This window comes from Lepidochelys olivacea (genome assembly GCF_965140295.1).
Source record: "Lepidochelys olivacea isolate rLepOli2 genome assembly, chromosome: 1".
Lineage (NCBI taxonomy): Eukaryota > Metazoa > Chordata > Testudines > Cheloniidae > Lepidochelys > Lepidochelys olivacea.
In genome coordinates, this window is record NC_140411.1 from 196,008,549 (window position 1) to 196,026,311 (window position 17,763).

Genomic DNA, 17,763 nt, shown 5'->3' on the forward strand with positions numbered 1-17,763 from the left:
TGGTACTAATTACTGACCAGATAGTGAATGTATTTCTTCTTGTTTCACAGCAGAGAGCCACTAATGAGCTTTTCTAACTTTCACAGAAGTGATGGTTTAATGAAGGACATGCTGTGACTAAACAGAATACTGTCTGCTGGCAGAAATTTGGGATAGACTGTCACCACATGTAACTAACACAGCAACAATTCTTGCTTAATTTTTAATGAAGCTCTCTTTCCTGTTTAAGTAAATGACAAACTATTCCTTATTTCTCTTTTTGAATTTTCATTGATTGGTCCCTTGTTTGTTCTCAGTTTTTAACTTTATTTATCTAAGACTACCCAAGAAATAGTACGCTGTTTGAATTTCTGTGTTTTAAATGATCATGGAATGTCTACAAAAGTTCTCTCTCCTGTCCACCAAAAAAATATGAGCTTTCAAAGAAAAAATGTTTATATGAGAGGAACAAGATACTTGTATTTCCAGTGGCAACCGTTTCCTTCACTCATCATTAACACTTTCTCTTCGTTTCACAAACTCTTTCCCCACTTGGAAACATAGGGAATTATTCATTTCATTTCCTCCAAAACGGTTACAGCAATGCATGTGTCTCAATTACCATCTAAGTAAAATGAAACCACATATATTGCACACACATACACCTCTAACTCCAAATATTCTCAAAAATTAAAGGCGACAAGACAGACCACTTTCCATGTCTACTGCACATAGGGCGACCAGAGGTCCCGATTTTAAGGGACAGTCCCGATTTTTGGAGCTTTTTCTTACATAGGCACCTATTACCCCCCACCACCGTACCGATTTTTCACACTTACTATCTGGTCACCCTACCTGCACGTCAGACCTGTGCTCCACTCTTTGCACTGGCTTCCCATAGACTATAGAGTCTCGGTCCTTATCTTCAAAGCACTCCATAGCTTGGGCCTCCACCTAAAGCTCCAGGATGAAAACTGTGGTCAACCAGAAATTAATTTGGCCTGATGCATTTACTTAATCCATGTGAGTAAACTGTATTTTGTAGAAAGGTGTTGCAGTATTTGATTAAACTCTCTTAGTGAAATCCTGCTTCCACTCAATTAATAGAAAAGCCACCACTGATTTCAATAGGGTCAGCATTTCATCTTCTAAAGCTAAACTGAGGCATCTGTAAAATAGGTAGAATATTGATCTCAGGGGAATTGTGAGGCTTAACTCAATGTTTGCGAAGTGCTAAATGATCTCTAATGCTATAGAACCAAAACAACCTCCTCTCCACATCCCATCTGCACCAGACAGCTGAGATTTTTCAAAGCTTAGTAGGGGATTTAGACACAAAACTGCTTTTAATCTCAAACAACTGGCCTTCATACACAACAGCAACAGAGCAAGAACAACTAACTGGTTTTGACCAAGTAAAGCACTCTCCTACTGGAAATTTAATACAGTAACATATGGTAACATATGTGGTAGCAGGTATAATGGTATTAATGGTAGTTTTGCAAAACGATTGAGTGTGCCAGCACGAGAGTGTTAGCAGATGCTTGCCTTTACACAGAACAAAATATGCACTTAACTAATAGTTCAGAGATACTGTTCCTAGAAATTTCTGTTTTGTAAATATGACAAGTTGACATTACAAGAAAATGAATTCCTCAACTGCTTAAAATGTATTTCTGAGTTTAAAATCTGAAGCTATTAACCAATGACATCAACCTAGTAAATTTTGTTTTAATATAAACGGGTGCAACCATTCTGGGGTACTTAGAAGATCTTAAACAATATCAAAGTTTCTCAGTTTAGAACTTTTCTCCAGCTATAATGCTAGCTGACTGCAAGCTGTGAAGCCAAACCAACTTACAGATTTCTTGTAGCTCTCATGTACTCAAACTATTTTTCAACACTGGCGGACACAAGTGACTAAGGTTGAATGAATCAACTCATGACTCCAAAAATGTGGACAAATTGGAAAAAGTCCAGAGAAGAGCAAAAAAATGATTAAATGTCTAGAAAATATATCCTATGAGGGAAGATTGAAAAAGTTTGGTTGTTTAGTCTGGAGAAGAGAAGACAGAGAGGGGACATAACAGTTTTCAAGTACATAAAAGGTTGTTACAAGGAGGGAGAAAAATTGTTCTTCTTAACCTCTGAGGATAGGACAAGAAGCAATGGGCTTAAATTGCAGCAAGGGAGGTTTAGATTGGACATTAGGGAAAACTTTCTAATTGTCAGAGTGGTTAAGCACTGGAAAAAATTGCCTAGGGAGGTTGTGGAATCTCCATCACTGGGGATTTTTAAGAGCAGGTTAGACAAACACATGTCTGGGATGGTCTAGATAATACTTAGTCCTGCCTTGAGTGCCGGGGACTGGACTGGATGACCTCTCGAGGTCCTTTCCAGCTCTATGATTCTATGATTGAACCTGCGTGCCCCACACCTGGTGTGCCTGGCACAGAGGGGCAAGCCCCCAAGGTGTTTCTGGGGCAGGCCCAGGACTTGTGCTGTGTCAGGGTTGGGTGCAGCCTCACCACTGAGTCCGTGTCCCCAGGGTGGGGGGATGGGGAGGCTGCAGGGTGATCTCCCACCTTCAACCAGCCAGTGGCTTGTGCTCCCCACTGTCACGCTGGAACCTCTGCATTTATTTATTGACAAATAAAACTTTCAGAATTTTAAAATACTGTGCATAGAATTTTTAATTTTTTTGGCATAGAATGTCCTCAGGAGTAAATATCATGTAGCAGCTTTTAAATACATTTGCTGCACCTGACACAATAGGCTCTGTCATCTTTTTGGCTCAGACTTGCAAAAACATGCATATTAACTCAAATGGTGAAACAGTCCAGCCACCAATTCAGAAAGGAATCAACTAGCTTGTTTGTAATGGACAGACTCCTGTTAAGAAGAGGAAGTATCAAACTCCTCCTACATTCAACACACACAATACTCATAGTAGGTGGGCTTTAGACGAGGAAAGAAAGGAGAGGGATGCAGGAAGTGGTTTTGTATAACTCAATCTGGCAGTTATTTTGGTCAGGCAATGGATGGTAGAAGGCAAAGCAGTTACAAAACAAAATAAAATCAGAGAGAAATTAATAAGTATACTGAAATATCCATGCATGACTGTAATGAAAAAACAAGCAAGGAGAAACAGAAGCCATCACTATATATCAGCAGATCTTCATCTAGTGGGCATACTGTGGATGATTATTTTCACATCAGTAAAGATGGACATAATCTATAGGCAGGAGAAAAAAGAAATAGATGGCTGTGTTTACATGACATTGTAAATACCTTTGACACCAAAGGAGAGCAAGAGAACAAGGAATAAAGTCTAAGGGCAAGATTACAGCGGCCTTACATGCCTACACAGGCATAAAGGAGTGTAAAGTTCCTCCTTACTCGCCTGAACAGACAATGCTCCATGTACGGGAAGGGATGGGGAATGGGTGGAACCCTTCCTCTGTTCCCCAAATATACTGGTCAGTGCAGCTGAGGTAGCACAGAGAAGGGAGTGATCTATTATTGGTACATAGCAGCAGCAGATTACGCCGCTGCTGGAACAAATACAGAGACTAGAAAAAAGAACGAGGAGTACTTGTGGCACCTTAGAGATGAACAGATTTATTTGGGCATAAGCTTTCTTGGGCTAAAACCCACTTCATCAGATGCATCACTAGAAAGTGATTTGTGACTCTGTTCTGGAGACAGAACAGCTACATGCAGACCCTTACTCTGGGCAGATTAGTCATATCACAGTCTAATTCCAAAAGCTACTGTAAACATCTGTTACAGGGCAGCAGGGCTGGAGAAGTCAGAAAGCCAAACAATTCCTAGACAGAGTTTTAGAATAATGTCATTAGGGGAGATTTTAACTTCTCAAATATCTGCTTGGTAAAGAGAACAGCAAAAGAGGCAACAGAGGTTTTCTTCAAATTGTCTTCCACTTAAATTATAATCTTAAAAGTACAAAAATCTAACTAATCCTGTATCTAGTTCTTCCCAACTGCTAGAAACTGACTGAATGAGAGAATAAGGAAGCAAGCTTGGGAAAAAAACCTAATAGCATTCCTCTGCATTCTTTACTTCCAAATTTATAACAATTCATCAGTAGCCCTGATCCTGCATCTTGCTGCACGTGGGCAGATTCATGCATGCATACGGAACAAAGATTAAAGTAAATATGTTGGTTTTTTATTTGCCTTCTGGTTTCTGAGCTGCTACAGTATATTCAGCTCATATTTTCAAGCTTTTCTTTGCAACCATATAAACTAGAATTTTTTTTTTGAAGTTGAGATTCTCACATTTACATGTACCTCTAGGAACCGGAGCTTCAAGTAAAACATCCAATATCATGAGATTCAATAAAATGCGAGAGTTGGCAACTTTATAAAATTCAGATATAGGGCCAGATCCTTAGCTGTATAAATTATTATAGAAGTCTACAGAATTATGCTGTTCACACCAGCTGAAGATCTTGCCTCATCTTCCTTACTTAAAATTAGGGCTGTTGATTAATTGCAGTTAACTCACGTGATTAACTCAAAAAATTAATCACAACTAATCGCAGTTTTAATTGCGCTGTTAAACAATACAATACCAATTGAAATTTATTAAATATTTCTTCATTTTCAAATATATTGACAAGATGGGGGGAAGAGAGGATAATTGTACTGTGACCTCAAGCTCAGGGCCCCAAAAGGTCAGTAACTGGGGTGAAATGGGGATGAAGAGAAACAGGGTGGGGCTCCAGCAAACAATGTACTGGGTCCCCAAATTTCTTTTGACAGGCCTGAGTACACACAATGAAGCTTCTGTAATAAAATTCACTCATAATTACTACAGGAGTCAAGGGAACCATATACAGCTATAGGAGCAAATGAAAGAATTAGGCCTTTAATACATTTTTAATAGGACGTGAAATATTCTTGCACAATCATAGTGTTTGTATATAGTTTCCACTTTCGCCTTGAACTCATGTACAACAGATTAAAACAGCAGTGTTAATAAGCCATCATAATAACTGCCACCCACTGCTCCTTTGACAGCAGAAGGAAGATAAATGAATGTCTATACAGTGTATTTAACCTGATTTTCTGATCCATTAAGTGCTATTAGGCCATAAATTGTAATACTGTAGCATTCTTGCATCCTAAAAAAAGAGTCAATGAAAACATCCTGGATTCATTTTAAACAAGACCGATATGCTTAATGTTCATTGAGAGAAATATCCTGAGATGAACTTAAATACATTCCTAGCTATTATCAAACAGAATACAATACACACTGCAAAATCAAGCTGTCCCTCTCTTTTTTGTCTGTTTAAATGAGATAGCTACAATATTCTGCTTATAGAATTACAGTGTGAGAAATACTGCACCCATGAATTCAACTCCCTTGTCATTTCTCCCCTAGTAGACTGTCGATGGATAGTATACCAATTTTCTAGTATTACACATTCCAGTCTTAAAGTTTAATGGACAGCTGCTCAATTTAGGATATATTTGTTCTCTAGAGTTACGTTTAAGATTTTAAAAAATTCAGATTGAAAAACAGAACTTGTGCAAAAACCTAGAGATAAAATATTTTTACAAAACATGTGATGAGTATGCAAATTCACTCTCATGCTTTTCCCTTTACTGCAGGCACTATTTTAAAGGGACTTTTAGAGCACTGTAAATTCTTTAGTTCAGAGCCTCAATTTAGTCACAGAAAAATTAACTGAAACCAAAGGGTTTGCTACTCTACTTTTCTGAGTGTGTGTGTAAAGTATCTGCAAAAGGATTCTGGCTCTTAGCCACAGCGAGTTGCATAAACTCCTTCTGGATCTAGTAAAGCTCAGGAAGGTTGTGCAGTATCTCATTACACAACTTTCAGGCGCCACCTAGTGATTTTTTTTAAACTTTCCACTTTTTTAAATAGAAAAAACTGGTACTTATCACTGCAGGATCATGACCTTAAATAATAAGTACGATCTGAAAGTAAAGCATATGCTTAAGTGCTTTGCTGATTGGATTGGGGGCAGTGTACACAGCATTTTGCATGATCAAGCCCTTAAAGAGATCTTATCTAGAGAAATCATTTAAAAAAAGCAAACTCTACTATTCACTGAGTCCTGACCTTTCGTCAGCATAGGTTAACAACAGTTTCTAATCATTGGTGCTGGTTCTGTGATGTGGAATACTGTCCAATAGCTAAGGCCAGCAGACTAATTAAGGCCTTGGATGGACATATACCAAAGTCCCAAAGAATGAATAAATAACCCGATTGTACCCTGTGTGGACCCAGCATCAAACAGAGTAGGCCACGAGGACTGGCAAGATGATGAATGTTAGAAGACCTGGGTTCAGATCTGAGCTCAGCCTCTGATTCAATGTGTGACCTTGTACAAATCATGTAGGCCCAAATTCTCAGTGCAATCTCTAAACCTGGGTACCTAACTTCAGGAGAAAAGGAGTTGAATGTTAGGCACCCAAAATATTGACCCCTCTTTTGAAAATTTAGACCTATCTATCTATCTAAGCCCTTTAAGAGATTTATCTATAGACACACACACACAGACAGACAGACAGACAGACAGAGAGAATGAATTACACAGTTTAAGAGAGAGAGAGAGAGAGAGAGAAATTAGAAGATCTTTGGCAACAGTATATTTTCATCTTTCTCTCCTGCTGTCGCAGAATCATACTCACTGAAAAAATAATAATAGTGTGTGACGCGTGAAGTCTTTATAAAACCCAGGAGTAAAGGAAGTTGATTGACAGTTTGCCTAGCCAATCACTCAGAGACAGGGTAGGGACTTCCCTTCTCTGCAAAGAGTTCGGGTTATGGAAGCCCTCTGTAAAAACTCTGGCTGCATCCTAGCCAGAGAGTCAGAGTTGCAAGGCTGGGGAGGAAGGGTCCTCTGGGGAAAACCCTGTCTGTTGGGCCCAGGAGGAAAAGTGGCTCCACTTAACTCAGTAGGAACGCATAGTGGACTCTTTCCTACTGCTTGATAGGATTCCTTGCATTGCTTGATAGGATTCCTTGCATTTCCGATGAACACGCCAGTTCTAAAAACTATGTAAAAGCAGCTAAATACTACCAAAAAACCCCCAAAACTATACACACTATACTCTTTTAAAGAAGCGTCACAAACAAGAGGACATAGTTCCTACTGGGACCAGATGGCGGTGAGAAGGACCTGGAGACACGGTCGGGCCGCCCGGCCCTTTATCACCTCAAATTCTTGAGTGCACCAACAGACACTACTACTTTCAAATTCTTCAGCTACAGACACGTGGTGCACATGCGTAATCCCTCAGTGGAATACAATAGGGACCATCACTCAAAGAAGAAAAAGTACTTCCTCTTGTATGTATTAAACCTAATTTCATCAGGTGACCCCAGGTTTTTTATGGTCAAAAAAGGTAATAAACGCTTCTCTATTCATTTTTTCCACACATTTATGGTTTTATAGATTTTGATCATATCACCCTAGATTTCCATGGCGTTCTAGCATCATGAAGTTCTACTCATAGGGAAGACACAGAGCTCAGCAACACCAAGGAGCGGTCTGCCAAGATGAACACATTGCATGCGATCAAATTCAGGGGGCCAAACACAAATATGCACCATAACATGTAGTAAGGTTTCATAGTGTGCATGTCAAATGTTATTTTCCAAGTTTCTTGATTTTTTAAAAACTCACACAGAAGCTATTCCCTACTGCAGAGAAAGCCAAAGGAAAGGGATGAAGCTTAATTGCAGATGTTTCGACAGGGTCTGATTAAATTAATCCTACAGTACTTCAAGTCCTAACTGAAGCAATCATCTTTGAGAAATCTTGGAGGACAGATCAAGTCCCAGAAGACCGGGGAAAGGCGAACATAGCATCTATCTTTAAAAAGGGGAACAAAGAGGATCTGGGGAATTATAGACCTGTCAGCCTAACTTCGATACCCAGAAAGATACTGGAAGAAATTATTAAACAATCAATTTGTATCCTCTAGGCTAATAGGCTCATAAGAAATAGCCAACATGGATTTATTACGAACAAACCATGCCAAATCAACCTAATTTCCTTCTTTGATAGGGTTACTGGCCTAGTGGATAGGAGAGAAGCAGTAGACAGGGTAGATCTTAATTTTAGTCAGGCTTTTGATGCAATCCCACATGACTTTCTCATACGCAAACTAGGGAAATATGGTCTAGATGAAATTACTAAAAGGTAGGTGCACAAGTGGTGATAGTACTGCTGGAAAAGATCTGGATCACAAATTCAATACAAGTCAACAACGTGATGCAGTTGCAAAAAAAGCTAATAATCTGGGATGCATTAACAGGAGTATCGTATGTAAGACACGGGAGGTAACTGTCTTGCTCTACTTGGCCCTGGCAAAGCCTCAACTGGAGTACGGTGTCCAAATCTGGGCACCATACTTTAGGAAGATGCAGATAAATTGGAGAGAGAGTCCAGAGAAGAGCAACAAAAGCGATAAAGAGTTTAGAAAACCTGACCTATGAGGAAAGGTTAAAAAAACTGGACACATTTAGTCTTGAGAAAAGAAGACTGAGGGGGACCTGATAAGGGATGTTAAGGGCTGTTAAAAACAAAAAAACAAAAACCTATGATGATTTATTCTTCGTGTCTACTGAAGGTAGGACAACTAATGGGAATAATCTGCAGCAAGCAAGATTTAGGTTAGATATTAGGGAAAACTTTATAACTGTAAGGATACTTCCTATTGGAATAGGGTTTTAAGGGAAGTTGTGGCTTCCCCGTGATGGGAGGCTTTTAAGAAGGAAATTGGACAAACACTTGTCAGGGATGATCTAGCAAGAGGGGCTGGACTAGATGACCTCTTAAGGTCACTTCCAGCCCTACATTTCTGTGATTCTATGTTTCAGTTACTCAATGTGCAAAAGATCCCACAAAATAAATGCATAACCCTAGGTCAAAACTTCCAAACCTGGTTGCCTAATGCTAGATTCCTAAATCTAAATTTACACACTTAAGTAGAAACATGTATTGGTCTTACACTGACTTTCTATTTTCCTCAGTAGGATTTTACTTCCAGCTTTTATTTTCTCTAACTGCCTCTTATAGCCTCCTCATTTTTGTGTAGTTCTCTATTTTTAAGTTAAATGCTACTGAGGAGGGTTTCTTTGGTCTTTTCTCCCCTAGAAGGATGTTAAATTTAATTACATTATGGTTGCTATTACCAAGCTGTTCAGCTATATTCACCTCTTGGACTAGATTCTGTGCGCCACTTAGGATTAAATCAAGAATTGCTTCTTTCTTCAGAGAACAAAGGACTCGTGATCCAGCTGCAGATCTTGGCATAACATAGGAGTGAATCTCTTAACAAAATCCTCTTAGAATAGTTGCATTTTCATACATACAGTAACTCCTCGCTTAACGTTACAGTTATGTTTCTGGAAAAATGCTACTTTAAGCGAAACGATGTTAATCAAATCCAATTTCCCCGTACGAATTACTGTAAATAGGGGGGTTAGGTTCCAGGGAAATTTTTTTTGTCAGACAAAAGACTATTATCTACCTATCTATCAGTAGAAGTTTTAAACAAACAATTGAATACTGTACATAGCAAAGATGATTGTGAAGCTTGGTTGAGGTTGTGAAGTCAGAGGGTGGAAGAAGGTAGGATATTTCCCAGGGAATACCTTACTGCTAAATGATGAACTAACGCTCGGCTGACCCCTCAAGGGTTAACCCATTGTTGTTAATGTAGCCTCACACTCTATAAGGCAGCACGAATGGAGGGAGGGGAGACAGCATGGCAGAGAGTGACAGAGACCCACACGATGTGTGTGAGAGAGAGACACGTATTGCCCCTTTAAGTACGCTGACCCCACTCTAAGTACACTGCTTTTTAAGTAGATCAGCAAGTTGAGACAGCAGCTGCTGCCAGCAAGCTCCCTCCATCCTGAGCCCTGTCGTGTGTCATCCCCCCCCTGTGGAGAGGAGGTACAGGAGCGGGGGGAGGAGGGGACACCCTGACATCAGCACCCTTCTTCCCCACCCCCCACCCCTTGCATAGCAAGCAGGAGGCTCCTGGGAGCAGCTCCAAGGCAGAGGGCAGAGCAGCTCGGGGCAGTGAGGGGAGGGACAGCTGAACTTCCAGCAATTGATAGCCTGCTGGGCAGCTGCAGCACAGGGAACATAGGGGAGCTGATGGGGGGCTGCTGTCCACCCTGATTCCAAGCCCCCACCAGCTAGCTCCAATTGGCTGCTCTTCCTGCAAGCAGTGGACAAAGCAGGCGGCTGCCAAATGATGTTATAAAGGGAGCATTGCACAACTTTAAACGAGCATTATTCTCTAATAAATAGAACAGGAACAGAACAATGAAACAAGGTTAACCAGGACGACTTTAAGTGAGGAGTTACTGTATATGTTCTTTTTAAGTCTAAATATTTCAAGTAATTATACAGAGACACAGTCTGTGGAGCCTTGAAGTATTCAACATCTTTTGGTAACATTTTATTTTATTTTTAAATATTTCAGTGTATAATGATACACAATGATTCCCTCTCTCATACAATTTGTTACTCTGGGTGCCTCTGACATTATTAAAACAACAATATCACCTAATAAACAAAAAACAGCAGCAAAAAAAGAAAAACTCCAACAAATCCCTATCCCGACACAACCCAAACAGTAGGTCTTTCACTCACCCAAATGCCCATCCCCCATAAATAATCACTCCCAACATGATCCACCATCTTCAAAACACCCAGGGGAAAATTATAGACCTTACAAAATGCACTGGAGATCACCAGTCCCATACTGCTCAGGACCAAAGAATAAGCCTTTTCCACAATTCAGGGCTCCTTACAGAGTGTGTTCTATCACTGACCTCTTGTCTATTAAATCATGGGGCCTCCAACATGAGCACCTCTGCTGACTGCAGCAGTATGGTACAGGGAGACAGGCAGTCTTAAGTAGGTGGACCCTAAGCAACTTGTTTGAATCCATTTTTCTCAGACTATATTTTATTCTCAGTTTGGAATCCTTTGTGTGGTGAGACTGAAAGGATTTATTTTCACTCAGCTACATTAGGAATCGTAAAGTAAGGATGATCCTGAAGGCAGCCTCCATCCTTACAAATTTGTTCCTTAATACAACGTCATTGCAGGATTTCCAACATTTTTTCCTGGTGTTAATTATTAACCCTTTTGGGGATCAGGGAAAGAGCTGAACGAACATCTATCAAACATCTTTACACCCTATGGTCCTTTGCTTTTTCCACTTGTCCCAGATTAAATGAATCTGCCCATACTTAAAAGCAGAGGGCTTATAAGAGCTGGTTTTAAATTGAACTCAGTTGTGCTAGCATACAGTGTCTCATTGTTAAGTATCTCAGTTTGCCTCACTCAAAATCTAAAATATGATAAATCAAACATTTTGCCACCAACTCAGAGCACCAAATCAATCTTCTTCATTGTAGATTTGTCCCCTAGTGGGACAAAATTAAATCAAAGGAAATGGTCATTGCTCCTAAAGTCACCTTGTATTCACAAATTCCATGGGACATGCCAGATGCTAAAATCAAAACAGTACACACACGTGCCAGCTAAAAACAAAAGCTCAACATTCAAAACCAAGACACCAAAACCAAAAGTAAACAAATCAACAAAACCCACATGCCACATTTTCATATTTTTCTTTGAGGCAGGAAGAAAAACCAAAACAAATGAGGTTAGCATTGCAGAAACTCCAAGTAATTCTATGAATAGGTAAAGTTGATGAAAAATCTGAATGACCACAAAAATGGAAGGAAGCAATGAATTTTTGTGTCTCTAAATAACATACTTGCATCACGTATTAGAAAAGAGGATTGTGACACATTAACATACATTACCCTGCTGCCATCTAATTACCTTAAAGTTGGGCTTCAATATTTGGATTTGTGTTATTTTTGTTTCCTGATTATGAATAAAGAAGGCCTGGAAATAGTTTTTGTTTGTTTTTTTAAACCACACACAGTAGGAATAATGAGACAGACTCTCAGCTGAGGCAAATTGGGATAGTTCCATTGACTACACTGGAGTTATGCTGACACCAGCTGAGGAGCCTGGCCCATTGTGACTTGTCTTACCTGCTTCTGGGTGAAGAGTCTCGGCAGCCTGGAGAACTAGTAGGATTATGACATCACAAGAGACTGAAACCTAAGGAAGCAAAAAGAGGAAGGGATTTTAGTCAGCCTATTTTAAAAAAATCCTTTGATTGTTGTTTACATTATCACCTATTTAACTCTCAATTCTTAATATCCACTCAGGAGAATAGTTCATTATGAAAGATTCAACACTTTTGCCACATAAATTGAGGGAAGAGAAAACTCCTACTGCAATTCTCCAACAAAAACAGGTAAAACAAGATTTGATATTTCTAAAACTGGAGGGGGAAAGTCCATTTCTTTTTACATCATGAAGCAGCAAAAAAGGTATCAGCTCCTTTCCCCATTTCTGTTGGTCATTAAAAGGTCTTCCATTGTGTATTTACTTCTCGCTTACTGAGAAGTTAAGTTTGACATGGATCATGAAAAAAAGTAGGTGAGAAAGAGTTTTATGAAGTATATTCGGTCTGTAAAATGCTTTCTGATCCCTGAATGGAAGATAGTACATAAAAAGTATACATGTTTACTGCTATCAGCAAGAGACATATTGCGGACATGTGCATAGACAACACAGAAGTCAAATTGAAGCTCATGCAGATAAAACTGCCAACACCAAAGCATCTCTGTTCAGAGAAAACACCTGTTTGCAAAGCACCCCCTCTACAAGTAAAGGGCTATTCTTCAACGGAGAAAGATAGTCTGCAATTTTCCCCTTGTAGTGACATATTTGTCTTTGTTTTTTCCTACTACTGTACTAAAACTTAGCACTACTTATTGTTTAGTAAGAATATCTAGCTGAATAATCTGATTTTGGTAGATTAAATTTAAAAGCACCGATAGTTTTAGATTAAGCCTAAATTATCCTGCAGTGAAGTCTATGGCAGCATAACTCAGTTCTTGCCTTAGCTTAGGTTTCCTCAACTGCGATAGATTTCCCCCCACTTAATTTTCTCCAAAGCAATTAAAAACTTCTCTTGTCTTTGTAAGACAAGATGAATCTAGGTAGTTTTAAAGGAACCTCCAAATCACAGTTTGAAATGAAGTGATGCTAGCACTTATCCCTACAATCAGTACTATACTTTCCAGACTGGCCAATGGCCATCAGAGAACTATTTTCCCATAACCAGCCACTGAGTTGGGTAATGCCTATGGCTAGAACATTCAGCCCGATACCCTGACAATCGAAAAACAACTGAATCAAACAGAAGTCTTCAAATACCAGCCAGAAATACCAAACAGACTCTCTTGTACCCCAATGGCACTCAAATAATAATCAAAATGATCAAGGGTACATGACAGGTTATTAAAGCCTCAGAGTGAAATTCTCTCAACTACAAATGACAATGATGACAAAACCTGAAGTCAAATCACACTGTAGCAAGGCCCACAGGAACTTCACTGAGAATGAGTGGCATTGAATAGCTCCTCCCTCAAGCTGTCTGGAAGAGTGCTTTTACCACACCTCAGAATATTGCCTTATGTTAACTGCATTAACTGCTGCTAAATTTTCCCAGTACATTCAGGCAGCATGCTCCTGCAGAAAGCAACTGCATCAGGCAAGCCTGAACATTCATTTGATGTCGAAGGATGACATCAGCACACAGGTGCAGTGAAGCACATCCAGCTAAAAGGTTAACCCTCGATCAGTATTTGGGATAGTTAATCATCTGCACAGGTTCCCCTTTCTTAGGTACTTTTATGGTCTTCATTCCAACATCGAAGTGCTTTTTGAAGGGGCACTCCCAGCTGGAGCTTTCAGAGTAAACATGATATTACACACATGTCCCTGAGTCCCACTGCCTATATTAGTGGTTTTACAATCAGTTTCCTTTAAAAATAAATGATTTCTCGCTCCCCTTTCACTACCTGTAAGACTCTCAGAAGAAGGGGAAAATGACTGACTATACAAAGGAAACAGTGTTCATGATTAGTCACAGAGTGCTGTCAAATGTATATAAAGCAAACAAATAAGAACTAGAGACTAATCTCTTTCAATTGTAATAATCATAGGTGTTTCCTGTAATACTAAGAGATTGGAAAAAAAGACCGTTAGGGGTGCCATTAACAGCATACATTTACGATCTCTTTAATTCATCTTTTTCTCATGTGGGATGTAATTATTTATTATTCAGAAAGCAACCGTACACCACAAGTGCTATAAACTTTCCCATACACAGGAAGATCCAGACCCTGGCTCTAAGAGCATGCATTCTAAAGTTCTCATCTATTTATTGTTTTAGGATAACATGCAGAATGCTAAGACCTCCTATTGGGATAAACATAGAACTGAAATCAAAGTGAAGCCTTTACTAGAGACCATCTTTATTAAGCAACCGCACATCTTAGAAATGTTCCACAGTATTCCCAAATGTTTTAAATATAACTCTCCTCCTCCTCCTCTACTAGAAAGCGGTCTGTGTTAAGTAACAAATTTTTCCTTTTTTTTTTTTTTTTTTAAATGTTCATGCCTTTTGCAGAGGAGGAATATCTCCCATACACAGTTATATACGAAACTAGGTCCTCCGTAAGACTTAGGCCAGAGAAACCTGTAAGGGTATTCCTTGATGGACGACCAGTGATCACTGTTAGAATGAGGTAGAAAAAGTAATCTAAGATCTCCATTGTGGCTGGTATCAGAGAAACTCAGGACAAAGTCATACCTAGGGTTATATTAGCCTTGCATTCAGAAAGGAATCTGAATCAGCATGTATGAAATATGGTACGCAGGTGGCACACTGGGACCATTGCTAATTGACTAGCCCAAGAGCCGGACTGTACTAGTAAGGCATTATGTCATAAAGATATCTGTTGCATAGCTTTGCCTTTGAAGGGCTTCCCTAGACAATCTGGAACTGTTTGAGACTGTCCCTTTTCTGAAGCACAGAAAGCAGGTCTTACAAACTAGATAAAGGCCTTCTACCTGCACTATGACAATGGAAATCAAATGCTCCTGGAGAAAAAACTTGAGCAAGAATGAAAACGGAAACTGATAGCTTTATTTTATGATGCCTAGAGACCTCCGGTGAATTTCATAAATGACCTAGTGAAGGAACCATCCCTCAATCCTAGGTAGTACCCAGCAAGGCCAAATACATCTTAATAGAAGAACCAGGATTTTTGGTGGGAAGGTTTGCTTTTTTCCTCCAAAAGAGGCAGGGTGAAGGGCAGTGGGAATGGGTAAGATAGAGATAGGATGTAAAAATACAAATACTGTTGGCATAAGAGTTTATTAAGTTCAACGTTGCAGAGGACAAAATCCTTTCATATACGTACTATTTTCCATTTTGTACAAATCAAACAGTTTTATTATGAGCCTCCTGCACACTTATTCATACCAATAAAATGTATTTGGGGAAGGAATTAACTGACTTTTGCTGGTCTCAAGAGGTTGTCTAAGAGAGGTTTTTAACATAGTTCTTGCTTCTTTGCATGGGACCAAACAAAGGTACAATGGAATAACTAGTAGTTATTTTATTAAAATCATTAGACCTATTTTCTGCAACAAAAGGGATAAATGCTAGGCCTCACAATGCTTGAGAAATAGCTTTGCTTCTAGGACCTCTTGAAGCTGTGGCTTTACAAGTGTATTTAACGGTGCACGTTTTTACAAGAACCTAAACAAACAAACCCCTTCTAGAGACTTTTTAAATTCCCAAAAAGCTCATGAGTTGGCTCTTTCATAGCACTGATGTTTTGCAAGATGCCACCATAGAAAATAGGGTATGCTGCATTGTCTTAGAGCTCAACTGGAGAATGTGCTACACATGAACACCTACTAAATTAAGGCAGCTCTTGTTACTCCAGCCAGTGTCTGATTTGAAACACTTGTTTTGTTTTCTCAACAGTACCCACAAATACCTTTTGTTGTGTGACTACAGGAGATCTGTTCATTTATTGAACTGATTTGGGACAACTCTTATGAGTGAAACCTAAGGAGATCTACATATAAGTTACTACACGGTGGACAAGAAAATGAAACTTTAGGCCTCATTTACATACAACCTTGTTTTAGTTTAATTAAATCAGCTCAAACCCTTGAGTGGACACTCTTATTTCAGTTTAAGGGTAGCTTGTTTTGGTTTTGCTTAAAACTAACTTGAACTGAAGTAAGCCTGGTTTAAACTAATAGAATCTGAACATACCCTTTTTTTTGCATTGATTTAACTAAATTGGTTTAAAAAAATCACACCTCAAATTAAACTGATACAACTCTGCATGTAAATAAGTCTTTATCCACAAGAAAAAATAGTGGTTTAATTATAGTAGTTTAAGAATACTACTTGGCGCTCTCCTGCAGAATCAGAGCTCTGATTAAAAAAAAATATAAAAAGCTTCCAGGTCTTGCGAATATACCTTTTTGAATGTGGACCAAGTGTAACCAAAGTACTGCTGACTGCCTAAGTCTGGAGACAGCCACAGTGCCCTCTGCTGTGCTCATGAATATTTTCAGGAGCAAAGAATAAACACACTGCTGTTCAGAATCTTGCAGGCCAAGGTGAAACTGACGATCAGGTTAGTTTCATTCTGCTGTTGCTGGCTTGAGAAAGTCAGGAGCTATTTATTCACTGGAGGAGAAATTAAAGGCATCAGAAACCCATTGCTCCCCACCTGGCCAGAGGTTGATGGGAAAAGGAACAGAGAAAGAGCATGTTTTTCTTTTGAATATATTTGAAGGCCCCAGCTCTGAACACTTCATCACTTGTGTATCTAGAGATGGATATAAAAGAAGTGGTCTCCCAGGAGTTCTAGCAGTCTCTTCATACTAGTTGGGATGGCTGGACAAAGAGGAAATAATGAGCTTCTATTTAGGTCTTGGCCCCTGGATCTAACTTATGCAGTCTCCCCTCATCTTACTATCAACCTCTTGCTAATATCTGGTACATTTTCTAAGACTGTAGACAGCTACTGGGTAGAAATTCTTGAATCATGTAAATAGTTTTCACCCTTACAGATGAAATAATATGTGCAGGAGCACTGTACTTTACACAGCAGCTTTTGACACGGTCTCCCACAGTATTCTTGTCAGCAAGTTAAGGAAGTATGGGCTGGGTGAATGCACTATAAGGTGGGTAGGAAGCTGGCTAGATTGTCGGGCTCAAGGGGTAGTGATCAATGGCTCCATGTCTAGTTGGCAGCCGGTATCAAGTGGAGTGCCCAAAGGGTCGGTTCTGGGGCTGGTTTTGTTCAATATCTTCATAAATGATCTGGAGGATGGTGTGGATTGCACTCTCAGCAAATTTGCGGATGATACTAAACTGGGAGGAGTGGTAGATACGCTGGAGGGGAGGGATAGGATACAGAAGGACCTAGACAAATTGGAGGATTGGGCCAAAAGAAATCTGATGAGGTTCAATAAGGATAAGTGCAGGGTCCTGCACTTAGGATGGAAGAATCCAATGCACCGCTACAGACTAGGGACCGAATGGCTAGGCAGCAGTTCTGCGGAAAAGGACCTAGGGGTGACAGTGGACGAGAAGCTGGATATGAGTCAGCAGTGTGCCCTTGTTGCCAAGAAGGCCAATGGCATTTTGGGATGTATAAGTAGGGGCATAGCGAGCAGATCGAGGGACGTGATTGTTCCCCTCTATTCGACATTGGTGAGGCCTCATCTGGAGTACTGTGTCCAGTTTTGGGCCCCACGCTACAAGAAGGATGTGGATAAATTGG

The 17,763-nt window shown here is 39.7% G+C and overlaps 2 protein-coding genes across 6 annotated transcripts in view; both read right to left on the reverse strand.

Moving 5' to 3' along the window:
- The window catches only part of LOC311521464 (uncharacterized protein), a 319,542-nt gene that overhangs the window by 145,427 nt on the left and 156,352 nt on the right, over positions 1 to 17,763 (reverse strand). The window lies entirely within an intron of this gene.
- Positions 1 to 17,763, reverse strand: part of BBX (BBX high mobility group box domain containing) — a 193,457-nt gene that overhangs the window by 99,412 nt on the left and 76,282 nt on the right. For all 5 annotated transcript variants that reach the window (XM_084616800.1, XM_084616802.1, XM_084616801.1 and 2 more), the window contains exon 3: positions 12,079 to 12,148. The gene's annotated coding sequence lies outside the window, so the exon portion shown is untranslated. The remainder of the gene's footprint in view (positions 1 to 12,078; positions 12,149 to 17,763) is intronic.